This window comes from Delphinapterus leucas, chromosome 19, assembly GCF_059928025.1.
Source record: "Delphinapterus leucas isolate spDelLeu-1000000601 "Yukka" chromosome 19, BTC_Dleu_Yukka2, whole genome shotgun sequence".
In the NCBI taxonomy this organism is placed as follows: Eukaryota; Metazoa; Chordata; class Mammalia; order Artiodactyla; family Monodontidae; genus Delphinapterus; species Delphinapterus leucas.
The window spans coordinates 47,533,087-47,547,951 of record NC_143147.1 but is presented as its reverse complement, the minus strand read 5'-3'; positions in this window follow the sequence as shown (position 1 = coordinate 47,547,951).

Below are 14,865 nucleotides of genomic sequence, written 5' to 3'. Positions count from 1 at the left end.
CACACACACAAGCTCACACACACCCCCACCTCTCCCCCTTTAGCAAGCTTAGATGCCTGATAAGGAAGGAAGGTGATGGTGGTGATGGGAGAGGGGGAACATTTTGAACCCCCCCTCAATTAAAAAAAGAAAAAGAGTGCGAAAGGAAAGGAGGTAGAGGTTTTGAGTTTTGTTTTTGTTTTTTAAGGACAGGTAAATTTTTAAATTCAGATTTTGGCGGGGGAGGAAGAGGAGCGCAAAGATAAGGCAAAGCCCGTGGAGTTCACAGCTCCCCCCAGCACCACTAGTAAACCCTTCCTCTAATTGGAGAAGTAGCTTGGGAGGCCCTGGGGGGGCGTTTCCTGGGTGCCCCTCTGCATTCATTCGCAGTGGGAACACTGGGACTTTTTTTTTTTTTTTAAGTAGTTTCACTCTTGCGGGACTGGTGGCTGCGTCTCTGGCCCTCTGGCTCTGTCTCCCTCCTTCCGAGTCTCCCATAGTCTCCCAGTCTCTGTTTCTTCTCTCCCCCACACCCTCTCTATTCCTCCTCTCTCCCGGCAAATCTCCTGGCCCAGTTTCCAACGTGTAGGGGGGGGTGGGAGCCAGACCTCTCTTTTCTTTTTAACAGACCCCCCCCAATCTGAGAGCAGACAACAAGCGCTGAGTGATTATTTTAAAAATCCAGACCGTCTTGTAGGGGGAGGGGGGTTGAGGAGAGGGTGACAAAAGGAGGACCTTGTGTTTAGCTTGAGTTCCAGACACGACTGCCAACAGAGAGGCTGTAAGAACTGCATGAAGAAGTTTCTGTTGAGATTCTCACCTCTGGATAGGCAGAAGGGGCTAAGAGGTGATAAGGGCATTTGTACTTCTAAGAAGATGAGAAGAACCAGCAAAATGGCTTAATTTTAAATGCACTGGCAGAAGAGATGGAGGAGAGTTATTTATATTATTATTATTCAGAACAAACCTGTTAATTTCTCTTAGCTCTACAAGATTTAGGACTCTTGGAACAGGTGAGGAAGACTACAAAAGCTCAACTTATCTTCGAGTGTGTTTTACAAGGGCAGGAAAAGGCGAGGAGGCCTGTAGGAGGAAGACAGGAGGCAAGAATGTAGGTGTCTGCAGATTTGGGGTGGGGGTGGGGAAGAGCCGTTCCTGGAGGAGGAAAAAGACAAAAAGAGCACCAGGACTTTTCCAAAAGCAGGAGTGTCTGCAACTCTGCCGAACTGCTGACTCGGGCTTAGAGGATAAAATAGAAGGCCGACAGTCTCTCTATTCTACAAAGGCAGCTTGGAAAACTTGTTCTCTTAACTTCTCCGTAGACAGAGCCAGCCACTACCTTGTGACATCCTGGTTAGAATCCTTGGCTTTTGCCTTCTCCCATCTGGATGCACCAGGAGAGAAGGGACTGGGAGAACAAAGGTGAGAGATGGTTTCCAGCTATTGTCTCCCCTCCAGGCGAGGGTGGCTGTGTCTGGCAAAGCTTCCCTCACACCCCATAGCTCCCCACTCACAGGCTTTTCTTTGGGCTGAGAAAGGGTCCTACTATCTACTCTCCTACTCTCATAGGGGGTGGTCCCTGGCTTCCTCCGGCCCCCACTTCTTTCAGGCCCACTAAATCAGGCTTCGTGGGCTGCAGCAGCCGGTTTCCTGGGGCCCTGCTGAATGGGGGTGGAGGGGGGGACCCATGGCCTCTCTACCCTCCAGCAAGGAACTGCATGAAGAGTCTCCCACTGTGATGTCCTGAGGATCCTGCCACCTGCCTAGAGAGTTGGTGGCTGAGGGAAGTGTGGTGGGGAGGTGAAGACGGAAGGTGGAAGCCATTTTCTGTATTTATTAGTAGTATCAAGGAAAGAAAATGCCCAAGCCAGACCCAGTTCTGGTGCTTAAGCCAGGACCCTCAGAGAAAGCAGTCAGGGCTACAAAGAATCTGTCCTGAGATCTCTGGACCCTGGTTAGAGACCTGCTGGATTGGACCTTATGTAGCTTTGGGCCTGGTGGGTCAGGGACTCGCCCATGGCGGCTTCTAGAGGCTTTTAGAGAACAGCACCTTTGGGTCTTTTCCTCCCCAAATTAAAAAGTCAAGAGTGTACCTCAGACCCTCCAACTCTCCTAGCTGTTTCTACCACTAGCTAGAGAAGGTCATTGTGAAATTAAGAGAAGAGGAGGACCTGTTCACTTGTGGGACTGCACAGCTTTGCCCCAAGGAATAAAGAGAGCCCAGGGGGCACACAACTAGCTGCGGGCCTGCAGGAGGATTGGCCTGAAGCTGAGCTGAGGGGAGAGGACTTTTCCAGAGACAGCAGTGGACCCTCCCCACTCGGAGCTTCAACTCATGTGGTCCCCTCTGGCTACACAAGGAGGTGGGGTGCAGTGGGGTAGGAGCAAAAAGGAGGGCTGGGAGCAAGAGAGCTAACCTGGAGAAGATTTTCAGAGCACACATACCCCCAAATGTGGTAGGAAATGGGGTAGGGGCTTCTTAAGGAATTCTGAGAGCAGAGCCCATTCGAAATGCTTGCGACGCAATTAGATCCCCGTTCGGTTTCTTTCCTGCCTTTTTAATCCCTTTCTCGGAGATTTCTGGCTGGCCAATTGCCCCTGTTTGGGGCTGGGAAGGTGGCGGGTGGATGGTAGAACTGGCAGCACCAGGACACCCATTTTGTTTGCGGTGTTGCTGCAGGCTAGGGACCTTCCAAACTTCAGGGGATAGGGCAGGGGCAGTAAGGAGCCTGGGCTGGGACCTTGGGGTGGGAAACACCAGAGGGGTCTGAGGGAAGACTTTGAGGTCTGGAAAAAGGAGGAGAGAGGGATTTATCACCCCTGACAGTGAAGTCGTGATTTAGGCACAGACTAGAGAGAGAAGAGGGAACGATCTCTTCCTGGATTCAAGGAAGGAAACTTGAGCACCTTACCATGTGTGAGAGACAGAGAGGGAGAGAAAATGAAAAAGAAAAATTGAGAGAAAGATTAAGACACAGATAACTTACTGTAATCTAATAAGGGCAGAAATTAACAATAAAGGCAAAAATCAGAGAAAATGTCCCCCTTCATAGACATTCTTTCCTCTCAGATTCAGTTTCCCCAGAGCTGGACCACTCGCTCCCGCACTCCCCTCCCCTATTCCTAATCTGTACCCAGTACCGGGGACGGGCCCTCAAAACCCCCTTGAGGGATCACTGGGCGCCCATCCTTCAAGGCCTTGGGGGATCATGTCTCTCCCCCAAAAAACCATCAAAGAGCAAACGAAAATTCTCCTCTCACTAAGGACAAACTGGCTGGCTCCCTTAAAATCGATTTCTGATATCAGCCTTTGGGATGACCAAGGATTCCCCCCTCCCCCAAGCCCCCAGCTCAGCGAGCCCCAAATTCGCCTGGCCCGCTGGGCTCCCTGAGAAGCCGGGACCTGGGAGTCGGGGAGGGGGTGGCGGCAAGGCTTTTAGCGATCTCTTTCTTTCTGGTCCTGTCTGGGTTCCCGGTCCCACACTCTTCCAGCTTCACTGCCCAACTTTGTGGCCGCGGCAGAGTTGTGAAAAGTTCACACACACACACCCGAATCTCCACCGCTTTTAAATATTAATAAAGATTTCCAAGCTGGGTGTTGTAAAATGGGAATTGCTACTGCAAATCGCTCTTGGTATTTGGATCCCCAACTCCCACCTCTCTAAGATGCCCGAGCGGGAGGGAACAAAGGGGATGAGGAAACGAGAAGATTCCGCGCCTGGGCGGAGGCCCGTGTAGACCCGGCTCAGTAGAAGCTGAGATTGAAAGAAGAAAACGGCCGCTAAGATTGGAGAAGAAAAATCCGAGCTGCACTCTCCCCTCACACCAGGCGTGGGAGCGCAAAAAGGAGGCAGGACAAAACAGGGCAGCCACGAGGGTTTGCAAAGTCTGCTCGGTGACCAAGGAGGCCGCGCCAGGGGCTGATGGTGCTTAAGACCAAGTCGGGAGTTGGGAGCTGGCGGCGCCTGGATGGGAATGAGCCCGACTGAATTGGGGGTCCCGCCTCATCTAGAAGCTCTGTCCTGCCCTGGCAAACCCCACCCTGGGCGGATGTCGAGACAAAGGTGGGCAGAGTGGAGAAGGCAAGAAGGAGAGGGGAGAATCTTGGACAGCTTGGGGAGGGGTAGGAGTGGGGGTGGGGGTGGGGTTTGCTGGGGAAGGAACAGAGAAGCAGACAAGAGAGGAACAGGACGCAGCCCGCTGCAAGGGACTGCGCAGGTCTCTCCTGACAGATTGGATGTCTCTCCCAGTGACCTCTGTTTAGCAGACAATAACTCACCGGATTAATGACCAATCAGGAGAAGGCCTTCCGAATTGCCTCCGAATATAAAAAGTCAGAATGGGATAGGGCCAGAATCTGGGCCTGCCGGCCCTTTTGGTTTTTTCTTTCTCTCTCTCTCAAATAGGGTTTGGGGTGAGGCTCTAAGAAATGGATTATCTGGCCAGAGACTCTGATCCCCAGAACCCCAAAGATGAATTTGTTTCTTATCTCTTCCAACTTTCTCCACCAGAATTCATATCCTTGACCGCACTTCCCAAGGCAACCTGGAAGCCTCTCCTCCTCTGCTGGCCTCCTCATATCCCTGATCCTACAAGAAATCTCCCTTCTCACAACCATGCAACTTCTGAGAAGCCCCCATCTCTTTTGAATCTTATTTTATTTTTTCCCAGTTAGGAGAAGAGATGGAAAATAAGAGCAAGAATAGGACAGGGGTCATCCACCTTGCAGGCTTTCTGTCCTGGCTGCCCTGGGAGGAGACCTGGTATAGTGCTGTGGTAGCCTGCGTGTGTCCTCTCCCAAGAAGAGGGGACCCAAAGGCCCAGGGGTCAGGATCAGGCTGGAAGTAGTGGTGGTGGTGGCCTGCTGTCATAGAATCTAAATTCTGAAACCACAAATCAGTCCCTGGGCTATACTGCCAACAACTCCAGCCTCAGCTCCCATGCCTGGAGGGGAAAGTGCCTTGCTCTGAGAGGCTGAGCCCCTCCTTCCTTAGCACCCCCTCCAAATGCCAATCCTGGCCCAACCCACCCAGCTAGCCCCTCCCACTGCCTTCCATCTCCATTGCTCTAGGCCTGGGCTTCTCCTCTGCTGAGAATAAGGACATCTTCAGGAGGAGGAATGGTCCAGATTCCAGTGGATTTCTTAGAGCCAGTCTGAGTAACCATGCACTGCTCTGGGCATATGCAAACTCCCTGTATATTGCAAATATGCATGCAGTGACCTATACTCAGATGCCCACAGAACTCCAGGACACAAAAGGGAGCTGCTCCCAAGCACTAGAGAGTTACTCAAGGTCAGAACTGGAAAGAACTCAGGGAGTGTCCTGTCCAACCCTGCCATTGTCAACGATAGAGAAACTGAGGTCCAGAGCCAGGAAATGGTTTGTCTAAAGTCATACTTGGGATAGGCTTGGAAGTCAGGAGGCTTGGATTCTAGGTGGTCCAGATTGGCTATGTGCTCTGAAGCAGAGAATTCATTGGGCCTCACTTGTCCCCTTCTGTAAAGCCAGATCCTGTGTGGAGGGGAGGGCTTGGGCTAAATGATCTTCCAAGGTCCCTTTTTTGGGCTGACAGTTTGTGGTTCTTTGTGTACTGATGTAAAAGTGAGTGACAATAAGCAGTAATAAACTAAGTTCAGACAATAATGGGCACCATCTTGGCCAAAGGCAGACTATTTCCTCTCAGGAGTTCAATGCTTACACCCTCGCAACTGGGTACCAGCCACACTCCTGGTCCTCCTTGTCCCCTCAGAGGCTGGTGCACTGGTTTTTACTGCTCTTCTGTGTCAGGGATGGGTTATTCTTCAAATCAAAAGTGCTATTTTTGGATACAGCAACCTGAGCAGTAAATAATTAATTTGTGTAATTAGAAGAGGAAGGCTTAAACCTGACAATTTTTAACCAGGAATCAATGCACCCATTGTACCAGCCTGGCCTTCTCACCCGACCAACCCCCAACACTGCCCACACACCTACCAGCTTCCCCAACTGCCTCCCTCAACTGGGAGACCAGCATTCCCAAGACTGCCAGCAGGGTTCATGGAATCAGACTCTGCTCCTTCCCCAACAAAGTTCCATTCTCTGCCTTCTCCCCTATAGAAATTGGTCTGCCTGCAGCTGCCCCTCACAGCTTGCTTTCCCGACCCCCTAAAGCTGTGCTGGGCTCCAGGTCCAGGCTCTCTGCTCTTGGGACACATGTAATCTACCTCCCCTGCTCAAGATGCCCCAACAATTCAGGGAGTTTGCATTTCAAGAAACTCCCATTAATATCAATTTACTTCACTGAAACCTCGGGTTCTTCATCAAGTTGATGATTTATGATAAAATCAATTAAATTACAGCCACTTAGGGCCCAGCCGCTTCCTCTCAGATTTCATTGGTGCGGGGCCCAAGTGTCTGGTGGAAAAATGCAAGTTTAGCTGGAGGCGAGGAAAGATAATTCTGCGGCTGAGAAAATTTAATGCAAAACAATTTCCAGGGAAAGCCGGCGTCTGGACAGAAATGCAAGAGCCACCAGTTGGCCTGCGGAAATAACTATCTGGGGGTCAAAATATTTTTCTCCCCACCTCCATCATCCTGCATGGCTCCTTTGCTCTGTTCCCCTTTGTGCTCACCCGTCCCCTCCCAAACAGAGACTTTGGGGGAGTTTGAGCAGTACTGGTGGAACCCAAGCCAGCCTCAAACCAACATCCCCTACCACTGCAGGCCTTTTTCTCCCCTCCCCTCCTCCCCCTCCCCTCCTCCCCCTCCCCCTCCCCTCCTCCCCCTCCCCTCCCCTCCTCCCCCTCCCCTCCCCTCCTCCCCCTCCCCCTCCCCTCCTCCCCCTCCCCTCCCCTCCTCCCCCTCCCCTCCCCCTCCCCTCCCCTCCCCTCCCCTCCCCTCCCCCTCCCTCCCCTCCCCTCCCTCCCCTCCCCTCCCCTCCCTCCCCTCCCCTCCCCTCCTCCCCTCCCCCTTCTCTCTCCTCCCTCCCCCCTCCTCCCTCCCCTCCCCTTCCTCTCCCCCTCCTCTCCCCCTCCCCCTCCTCTCCTCCCCCTCCCCCTCCTCTCCTCCCCCTCCTCTCCTCCCCCTCCTCTCCTCCCCCTCCTCCCCCCTCTCCCCCTCCTCCCCCCTCTCCCCCTCCTCCCCTCTCCCCTCCCCCTCCCCTCCCCTCCCTCCCTCCCCTCCCCTCCTCCCTCCCCTCCCCTCCTCCCTCCCCTCCCCTCCTCCCCTTCTCCTCCTCCTCCTCCCCACCCAGCTGTGCTCACTAATTCCTCAGTCTCCCATGGCAAAGTTAAACGTTCAAAGTGAGTATCAGGCAGCGTGGGCAGATGGCACACAGGGGCCAGGGACCAGGCCGGGTGGGCGCTGTTGCGCGTGGCTGTGGGAGGAAAGAAAGCACAGGCTGAAGGAGCACTACTCCATGGCGAGGGCACAAGGCGGCAAAGTGTATCCAGAGCTACCCCTTGCCAGGGTACCAAGACCTGAGAACACCGAGTCCCCCCTCGGGCTCCCTGTGTGCTCACTTGTAAAGCGATGCTGTACCCAACAAACCCCAACCCGAACACAATGTGCACTCACACAATACACAAAACACATCTACGTGTGTGTGCTTTCACACTCTCCTTATACCTCACATTCTGTCCCGGCAAAGGGACAGTTCCCACCATCTCCCCACATCTGGGAAAATAAATCCCAGCGAATCAACCTGGCATTGCCTTCCACTCCAAGGAGAGAGGCTTCTCCCGCCTCTGCTCTCTTTGGTTTTTGGTTTCCAGAGCAGGCAGGGAGTAAACACATCTTCTCTGAAGCCATAAATCACCCCCTCTCCTACCTTCTCAGTTTAACACCCGGCCTCAGCGCAACCCCTTGTAGTTTCAGCTTCAAATAACCCGCGAGGTGCTATTAGGTTCTGGCCATAGGTGGCGACTGGACTGCGGGAGCAGGGCCCAGCCAGCCCCCACCCCAGCAGATACCCCTCACATTTGCTGCACAGCCCCAAGCTCCCAACTCCAGCGGAAAACCAACCGTCTGCAGCCCTTCCTTAGCGAGAGCGCTCCCCAGGCCCTAACCGGGTCCTGTCCACACCCCACATTCCTCCACACCTCCCCGCACCCTCCGCCCGCACCGCCTCTTTAACTCGCCCCCATCTCTGTCTTCCAATGTTGCGATCCTCCTCCTTCCCGACCCGGGGGCGGGGGTTTCAGGCAACCCCCCGCTCTCCACCCGGAGCCCGGCCCGGCGCCCGCTCGGCACCGACACCTACCTGTGCGGCTCCGCTAGGGCGCGGGCAGCGGCGGGGGTCCGGCCGGGCCCGGATCCCGGGGCGCCAGCGGGGGCTGGGCGGCCGGCCGCATCTCAGTCCCACCGGCCGGCGCGGGGAGAGGCCCGGAAGCGCGCCCCCAGTCCGCCGCCGCCGCCGCCGCCGCCGCTTTGTTCGGCCCTCGAAGCGGCGCGCGGCCGGCCCGCGTGGGGCTGCGGGAGGCGGGCGGGCCCGGCGCGGAGCTGGGTCGCGGTTTCGCTGCGCGAGCGGGCCGAGCGGCCGGGCGGGAGGAGCCGCGTCTGCCGGGGGCACCGCGAGGCGAGGCGCGGGGAGCCGGGGGCGCCATGGCGGAAGGCGGGCGCGCAGCGGCTCTTCAATGTCACCGGCGAAATGGGTTCCATATGTCCGGCTCGGCGGAGGAGGGAGGGGAAGGGAGAGCGTTGTGGGCAGGACGGGACAGGAGGATGGGGGGCGCGATGGAGGGAGCCCAGCGGCGGCCAGGGGGTGATGGGAGGATTGGAGAGGCGAGAAAGGTTTGCGTTTTCCATTTTCCCTGGAGTTGTCTAAAGCTGCTTAGGCTGGTGGGAACTTTCTCTTTTCTTTCCAGAAAGATCGGGGAGGGAGGAGATAAGCGAGGGTAGCATCCGTTTGTTCAGACGGGGGTGGGGGTGGGGTTCAAGGGAGGAGATGCGGATTGGAGGTGAAAGGGAAAGTTCTCAGGCTGCTGGAAGATCAACTTCTTCTCCCTGTCCCCGAAGAGGGAAAGAAGAGACCAAATCCAGGAGCGGCAGAGAGGCCAAGGAAGGATTCCCTGGGTCTGGGTGTGAGAGACCGACACCACCCACCAGCCCACCCACCCAACCCCACCCCACCCCAGGGATTCAGTTTTGGGAGATTCCAACCTTTAAGTTACTGAAGATGGTGGTGGAAGAGGAGTTTGAAGTGCCCAAGACATCTTGGCCATTCCAGACACTTCAGTTCCTGCCCCAGCTGCCTCACACCTGATTTAGCACCCCCAGGGCCTCGTCTAGTCCCCTTGTTTCTGGGATGGCCTCGGCTTTGGGCAGCTGCTGGTAAGAAAGCACAGAGTCTGGAGGAACTTCCAGACCCTACAGCCCTCTCCTCAGTCTGTGCCCGCCCGCCCCCGCCTCCAAGGGGATGGGTCTTTCTCTGCATTTCTGTCTCTGTTTTTCTCTCTTCTCTTCTCTTTTCCCTTCCTTTCCTTTCCTTTCCCTTTCTCTCTCTCTCTCTCTCTCTGCCTTTTCTAACCTTCTCTGTGGTCTCTGTCCCTTTCTCACAGTCCCTTTGTCTTCTCACACTCTGCTTCTTTGTCTTAAGTGAATTTGAATTGTGCCTTGCTAAGGACTTAGGAGTGTCTCCGGAAGTCACTCCTGGCCTCACTTATTAGGCTGCCCTTCTGGGCAGTGTGGAGCCCTTGGCCTCAGAACCCTGTCTGGCGGGGGTGGGGAACCCATCCTTCTGCCGTGGAGACATCTTCTTCTACAAAGAAGGGGGCAAAGTGAGTGGTTTCCTTTCCACCTCCCTTCTCACTTAACTCTGGTTTTGTGAGTGTGTTTGCATACCCATCCAAGTTGTGGGATGTCTTCTGCCAGGACAGCCTCCCTGCCCCTCTGAGTGGCCTTTGTCTCCATTCTCTCTGTCATCCTTTCCTTGGCCTCTGCCTTGACTTCCCACCTCAGAAAGGGATCCTGCTGCTTGCTCTCTCTCTGGGCCCTCTCTTTTTACTTCAACCTCTCTCTCCTCATCTTTCTATCTAACTCCTGTGCTCATTAAAGCATTAGCAGCCCAGTTTCTTAAAGGCACAGGGATAAACACTATAATTATATACAGAAAGTGGACACCAGCAGCGTCTGGGGAGAAGACAGAGTCAGCGGCTTTCCTAAAGCCCCTTTCATCAAATACATTCTATCCCATCTCCTGCACAGCAAAAAAGCAAATGGGGTGCGTGTGTGTGCAGAACTGGTAAGAAGCAGGGTGATTGTAGCTAAATGAACCAAATGCATATATTAAAAAAAAAACTTGCTGATTTGAAGGGTAGGCCTATATGCCTGGATGGAGGGCATCAGGCCTCACATAGGGAAATTTAGCAAGGGGCCAGCGATTGACTAAAAGATAATGGTGGAGAGGGACGGTCTCTCTGCTTTTGTCTCCTGGGCAGAGTCTGAGTGTGAGTTGAGGAAAGGGAAGAGGAGGGGGTATCCCAAGGGCCAGAAGAGACAAAGACCTGACCGGGCTGAGAGAATGGAGAGGAAAAGCGGGGAGACCAGGCCTCCACGTCACAGGCAGAGGCAGCAGAAGGAGGGGAGACGGAGAAGGGGGGAGGAGTTGGAATCACAGGGGCCGGGGCCTGTGAGATTGGCTCCCAGTTCTCCCCACTGGCTCCGGCCTGTCCCAAGGAGCACATCCTTCAGCCTTCTCCTGCTATTCCCCATCCTCCAAAACAGGTTGAATTCAGAAGCTACTACCACCCACCATTCCACCCTTCATGTCCCTTTTCCTCTCCAGTGAAGAGTTAATCCTTTCCCCCTCTCTCCGGCATTCTAAGACTTTGGCCTAAATTCTGGAGCACTGGATTGGGGGTGAACTCACCCTCTCCACATTTACCCCCCTTCACTTTCCAGGTGAGGGAGAAGGAAATCCTTGCTTCGCACACTGAGTGTGTGTGGTATTCTTCAACACCCAAGGATGGGGGGCCTGAAGGGTATGGAGCCCGCTATCCCTCAGGTCTCTCTGCTGCCTCCTCTGACCCTTCCCACCTGCCCCGTGAGCTCCAGCCCTGTCAAAGCTGCCCCTGAATCCAGACTCTCCCCAGGCCCTTTTAGCGAGGCCAGGTAATGTCCCCACCCATCCCAGCCTAGGGTCTTGGACTTTTCCTTCTCTTTCTCCCTAAACCCTTTTCAACCCAGACTCCCAAATTAGGAGGCCTCACCTACCACCCACCCTAAAAGCTGCCTGTTAACAAGAAGAGGGCTCAGCGCCCACTTGGAGCAGAGCGTGGGAGTGAGCTCCTGGATGCCAGCACTGGGGCCTAAGCCACCACTCCAGGACACAGCTGATGCCGTGAATAATTAACACCTGGGCGCGGCATCACTAATTTTCCTGCTCAAAGGTTTACACCAGCAGGCAGAGTTAAGTATCACAGATAATAGTGGCTATAAAGTCAGTTGGCCAGGCTCCAAGCAGGGAAGGAGAAGCTAGCAGCCCCGACTGAACTTGGCAAAGGCTCTGTCCCTCATCCATAACAACTTTGGGGCGCAGCGCATAATATCCCCAAAAGCCGCCTCTGGCTTTGCTCTCTACCAGCAGACCCTTCCCTACTGGGGAGGTACTGAGACCTCCCTATGAAATCAGAGGGGAAAGTTACCAGCTCTCCCCCTCCCAATCTGTACCCCATTTGCTCCCTTTTTGGTTGGAGGTTTAGTGAGAGGAACACACCCCATGTCCTGAAACACTCTCCAACTTTCTGAGACCACCTGATTCCTGGAACATTTCTTTTCTAGAACAACTTAGAGAACTTCTCCCTCCTTCAGCCCCAGACACACATAGTCCCTCACTGCTGAGGAAACTTTCTTTGTTTCAGGAGGTCGAAGGAAGGCTACCAGGGTGTGAATTCACTTCCTTGTTTTGTTAGACAGGAGGGTGGGAAGCCAGAGCTTTCAGCTTCCCTCCCTGCCCTTCAGCCTCTGCCTCCATTATCTCCCCCAGTTTGGGTAGCTCCTTCCCCACCCTCAGCTCCCTGTCATATATTCAATACATCAGTCCTACGGGTTAAGCTTTAATACTATAACTGAATCCCTCCAGCCCCCTCCAGTTGCAAAGGATCTACTTGGTCCCCCTCGACTACAAAAATCTTTGCCTTCAACTTCAGTAATTTTTTCCCCTGCCTCCACCTCTCTTGCCCCCAGGTTCCTTCTGCCTTCAGAGTTGGGTTCTTTACCCCCAGCCGGCGTCAGAGCAACCAGACTCCTGGAGGGGAACCGCTGAAAAATGAAGCTCTGTCTGCTGCTGCAGGAATGTTGGCTCTATCAGGCTCACAAACATAATTTTTATATTAGATCGTGGTCTTTGACTGGGTTTATATGCCAATGAGGCATTTCTGGTTTACCAAATTTATACAGATCTCACCTTAACTGATAATCACAGATACTGCAATTTAAGACCTCCAGCTATAGAGCTTTCATATTAACTGCTGATATATTACTGAAAATCGTCTGAAGTAACCAACTTCTGGGAACAGAGCAGAGAGAGAGGAAGTGCCTCCGAGAGTGACTCTTTCCCGGCCACAGAAATAGCTCAGCTTCCACATCATTTTCTGTGAGAAATGATTTATCGAAGACATGGCCATAAACAACACAACTCACTCACAAACACACGCAGATGCGCGCGCGCACACGCGCACACACACACACACACACACACACAATGGCTGGCATGCCGGCCGAGAAGCTGACACCCATATTGCTATAAATCAAGAAAAAGGTTGGAGGAGAGGGAGAGGGAGAGAGATAGAGAAGAGGAATATTCCTAAAATCTCTATGCAATGCCTCAATGGGTATAAACACACAGAGGACCATGTGAAGAGAAATGGCAGGAAATGAAGATGGCTATTTGTCACATTTTACGACAATAACATTAATAACAAACAATAAATTTACATGGATATATAAGACGCGGTAGGTAGTGAGAAATCCCTTCTACTTACAATACCCCAGCCCGCGGTGTGGCTCCGGCTGCGGGGCTGTTTTATTGCTGCCTCCCTCTCTTTTTCTCTCTCTCCCTCTCTCTCCCCCTCTCTTTTTTTTCTCGGGGTACAGGCTTGTTTTTCAAAGGACAGTTGAATTGCACGTCAGAAACAGGGAGACCGAGCCTGCGATTTTCCTGACGAATACATATCTATTCTGCAACCTCGGCATTAATTATTTAATGAATCACGTGACCAGGAGGGGGAAGGGGGTCTTTCGATTTCAGGCTCAAAGGACCACTATGACCTTCCCCTTCAGGAGGAGAAATTTTCCTGCAAAATAGGTTCCCCCCAACCCACAAATGGAATAGTAGCTAGTTCTCTCTCCCACATTCACATCTGTATCTGCTGTATCTACAGTCCCTAACCAGCCCCCCCCCAGAACACACACTTACCCACAGCCCACCTCTCCTCTCTCCCTTCTCCTCCTGCTCTGCTTAGTTCGTGGAGGTGCAGAAATAGTCTTCAGGGGCTTCTGGGGGGTGGGGTGGGGTGGGCGCAGAGTCCTTCTCCAAGCCCCTGCATTTCTCAGCAACCAGTTCCTCTCTCTGCATCCCCCAACTCTATTCTCTCCCCCACTCCTAGGGTATTTTAGTGGGACCCACTCCCCCTCTTCCTTAAATAACCAACAAAATTTCTAAAGAGACCAGCTTCAAAAGAAGCATTTCATAAGTCCAGATTGTATATGTATAAAGAATGGGGCTTCTGGCTTTAATTCTCTTTTTAAAAAGATCTTTTGTGGTACCTTTTGAAAGGGCAGAAAAGGGACAGGGTGAAGAGATGACTCGGGAGCTTCCAGAGTTGAGAGTAACCACAAGGGGGACTTGTTTTCGTTGTGTTGTTACTATTATAGGGAACCAAATTCTACTGACTGACTGAGAATACGCTCTAGAGACAAAAGACCTGGACTAAGTTTCCTACACAAAAGAAGTGGACACTCAGTCTCTCTGTACCTATGTCACATCCTGTCTCACCCTTCCCCACCCCCCAACACACCAGTGAAGACAGCTGGAGATTTGAACTGGAGGGGAGGAGAGGGAAAGGGAAGCAAGAGGCTTTGAAGTTGGCCTGACAGCCCTGTCCCCATTTCCCAGGTGTTAGTACCCCTTGCTTCCAAGCAGCAGACAATGGAGACAGATCAATAGGAAAAAGATGAGGGGATTGCATATTAAAGTGTTAAACACTGGTGATGATAGGAGAAATCCAGTCCCTTGGCCTAGAGAGAGAAATGTACCGCAGACTTCTTCATCTCAGATATGAACAAAACAAAACAAAACAAAACATGCCCCCAAACCTTCACATACAGCTTGGCGCCAGAAGAAGCAGACCAGTTACGACCAGAATCCCAGAACCGGAGTATTTGGCCACGGTGCGGGATGGGGTTGCAAAGGGAAGCAGGGAAGACATTCCTGAAGGACCCCCTTGCTCACACTCCCAGCCTTATCTTCAGCAGCTCTGGGGCAGCGGCAGCGGTTGGTGGACTGGGAAGAACAGACGTGCTTTGGGGAGGGGGGGGCATGGGGCCCAGGGGCCGTCAGCGGTTTGTTTGGAGGGGTCTGAACCAAAAGCGACTGGATGGGGAGAAGGTTGAGGACCCAGGTGCCCTAACCACCCCCGAAGAAACCGCCACCCCCGGGTGGTGTCCGGTCCAGCGGTAGCGGCAGCGCAGCCCCTGCCTCGGGCACTGGGCCGGCCTGGTCCCTTCAGAATCCCTCTCCCAGCCCTCGGGTGGGGGCGCCGGCGGGCCTGGGCTCTGTAGGGGGGTGGTCGGCTTTGATTGTGCAGATACAAAACCCAGGCTGGTATTGAATTCAGCCCCGCGCCCGGCTCCCATGAGGGCAACTCCCTGCATGGTCCTGGCCAGAAATCCATTAAAACTGGTCCCC